Here is a 3470-nt window from a genome sequence, read left to right as displayed (position 1 = left end):
GAAAGCTCTCCTGTGCCCTGTTTCCTCCCTACATGCAGATTGCCAGACTTAATAGCCTGATTTTTTTTTTCATCTTTGCACTTTCTACCTTTCTCACATTATGCCTAAGGTAAGTCTCAACATGCAGCTGGGTTTCAGTTATTTACCCTGACAGTTTCTATAGTTTGATGACAGTATTTAGTTCCTTTACATTTAACTACTTTCATATTTGGTTTTAAATCTACAATGTTCCTATTTCTTTTTCTATTTGCCTCACCTTCTTTTAGAGTAATTATTTTCATATCTTTTCCCTCTCTGTTATTAGCTCATTGGTTATATATTTTTACCATTCCTTTAGTGGCTATATCCTAGAGATTATGTTATGGATTGAATTGTGTGCCCCACCCCACCCACCAAATTCATATGTTGAAGCCCTGACCCTGAATAGGACTATGTGAAGATAAGGCCTTTACAGAAGTAATTAAGGTTAAATGAAGTCATCAGGGTAGGACCTTGATCTGATAGACTTCATGTCTTTATAAGAAGGGAGAGTTCTCTCTCTCTCTGACATCTGAGGACACAGCAAGACAGGGATATCTGAAAGCCAGAAAGAGAGCTCTCACCAGAACCCGGCCAACCTGCCACCCTGATCTCAGACTTCCAGCCTCCAGAACTGTGAGAAAATTAATTTCCACTGTTTAAGCCACCCAGTCTATGTTACTTTGTTATGGAAGCCCAAGCAGATTAAGACAGATTGTAGATACCCTTATTAAAATCTAAAATAAATTAGTAATTTTACTAGCTCTTGAACAATGCAAGGACCTTAATATATTCTAACTCTATTCACTCCCTCCCACTTTGTTCTATTGTTATCATACATTCTAATTCTTACATGTATTTTGTTAAAAAAAATCTATATGTACTTAAACCCTGTAAGACATTATTTTTTTGCCAATATTCATCTTTGCACTTTCTACCTTTCTCACATTATACCTAAGGTATGTCTCAACATGTAGTTTATCCACTTAATCTCCCTGCTGCTTTCTGCATTCACTTCTTTCTGCATTTCTAAGATTCTGACTGTAATAATTTTCCTTCTGTATAAGAGAATTTCCCTTAGTATTTATTTTAGTGTATATTTGCTAGTGACAAGTGCTCTCACTTTTTGTCTATTTTAAAATAACCTCACTTAATCTTCATTACTGATGAACATTTTATTAGTTATAGAGTTCTAGATTGACTCTTCACACTGTAAATATGTTATTTCATTGTCTTCTGGCTCCCACGGTTTCTGTTGAAAAGTTAGTTGTAAGTCTTATGGTGGCTGCAGTGAAGGTAATCTTATCATTTTATTTGGCTACTTTTATGATTATCTCTTATCCTTTGGTTTTTGGTAATTTTGCTATATGTGTCTAAGTGTGATTTTCTTTGTATTTATATGGCTTAGGGTTCTACAGGGCCTCTTGAATCTGTGGGTTCTTCTTTCATCAATTTTGGAAAATTCCTGACCATTATCTGTTCAAAAATGGAATTCTGTTCCATTCTTTCTCTGCCTCTCTTGACTTCAATTACAATCATGCTAAACTTTTTCACTATGTCCAAATATGACATACTCCTGTATTTTTCATTTTGTCCCTTTATGCTTCAGTTCAGATATTTTCTTGATATATCTTCCAATTCACTAATTCTCTCTTCATCTGTGTCAAATCTGCTTTGAACTCATCTAATGCTTTTTTTTTTAAGTGCGAACACAGTCCCCCACTACCACAAATTATGCAGTCTAGTTTCCCACATTTGAGGAAATCACAGGGGTCAGCACATCTGGAGTGCAATGGATAAGCCTCACCCTGTGAAAACCACCTTCATGATCATGGTATCTCCCCTGCCAAATAAGTATCATCTAATGTTTTTAATTATATTTTTTGTTATAAAATTTCCATTCATGTTTTTTATACTCTATTCTCTGTTGGAATTTTCCTTTTTGTCTTTTTTCTTCTTAAACATATCAATTACAAGTTATACTAAAGTCTATATCTGATAACTCCAATAACTGGATTTCCTGAGAGTCAGTTTCCATTATATATTTCTTCTCTTGGTTTTGGGTCATTTGGTCTTGTTTCCTGATATGCCTAGTAAATTTTCATCAAATGCTACATGCTGTACATGAAAACCTGTGATAATGTAGATGATGCTTTCTCCAGAGATTTTCTTTTGCTTTTGTAAAGCAGTTAGTATGGAGGCAGGCCATCTTAATTTAGTTTCAAAGCTGTATCTTTGTAAGAGTTGGTCCTTTTTTGATTTCCCTTACTACTAGTATAACCAAAAGCCTAGGATATTACCAGGCCCTCTCTGAGATGGCCAAAGCTTTGCTCAGCTTCTTAGCCTTTAAGTCAATGCTCTTAGAATTAAATTCCTTTACAGGAACAATAGTTGTATTATGGAGTAAATGTGTCCCCTCCCCAAATTCACATGTTAAAGCCTTAACCCCCAATGTGATGGAATAAAGAAGTGAAGCTTTTGGGAGGTAATTAGGTTTAGATGGGTCATGAGGGTGGAGCCTCCATAATGAGATTAGTGTTTTTATAAAAAGAAGTGCACACTCTCTCTGTCACGTGAGGACACAGAGAGAAGGCAGCCGTCTGCCAGCCAGGATGAGGACCCTCAGCAAGAACCACACCTGCTGACAATTTAGTCTTGGACTTCCAGTCTTCATAATTGTGAGAAATATTTAAGTCACCCAATCTATGATATTTTTTTGTAGCAGCCCAAGCTAAGACAAGTGTTAAATGTCAGACTCACTTTCTATGCTTTTCTTCTCTCCAGGATCTTGCCCTTTCAAGTTTTCACTGCCTGGGTAGATCTCCGATGTTTTCAGAAAGATTTTTAAAATTATCCAACTATTCTGGTTGTTTGAGGTGGGAGGCTTGGTTTGATCCAGGCTGGTGTTCAAGAGCCAGAAACGAGGTCTCAACTATTCTTTTAGCATAATTCCTAAGCAATAATGATGGTTAGCACAAAAATTAAGGTTTAGGGATTGGCTTTGGAGGAATGAATTCCATTTGGGTGGTTAAAAAAAATTAAAAATTGTTTCAACTGATTGGAAAAAGTAGAAAATTATAGTTTCTATTAGGTTATTCTAATTAAATTCATATAAGAAGCTTTTACACAGTCAGTGGAAACATACAGTATGTCATAGCTAACTTCCCAATATTTTTTCTCACAGTGAAGTGTACCTTTAGTTTATAGTATAAAGAATTAGGGGAGTTCCTAGCATGCTCAGCCCTCTGCCAGGCTGGGGATCATATTGCAAGATGCTTGCTAGTTCTCCATGAAGATAATGTGTTTGACCCTGCATCACAGCCCAGGCAAACTCATTCAACAAACATATAACAACCAAATTTAAAGATTCTTATCTTCTCCAAATGTTTAAGAAATTGTTCTTTTAAAGTACAAACATCCATAAAAACTGAGATGAAAAGAATAAACAGAAA

At 35.7% G+C, this 3470-nt stretch overlaps 1 non-coding gene across 1 annotated transcript; it reads right to left on the bottom strand.

Moving 5' to 3' along the window:
• Positions 1-1717: 1717 nt before the first annotated feature.
• On the bottom strand, positions 1718-1876 carry LOC118973023 (U1 spliceosomal RNA). The gene has a single exon (XR_005062228.2). It is a non-coding gene; the product is annotated as a U1 spliceosomal RNA (small nuclear RNA).
• Positions 1877-3470: the final 1594 nt, after the last annotated feature.

This window comes from Manis javanica, chromosome 17 (assembly GCF_040802235.1).
Source record: "Manis javanica isolate MJ-LG chromosome 17, MJ_LKY, whole genome shotgun sequence".
NCBI classification, from domain to species: Eukaryota; Metazoa; Chordata; class Mammalia; order Pholidota; family Manidae; genus Manis; species Manis javanica.
This window is presented reverse-complemented; position numbering and strand designations above follow the sequence as displayed.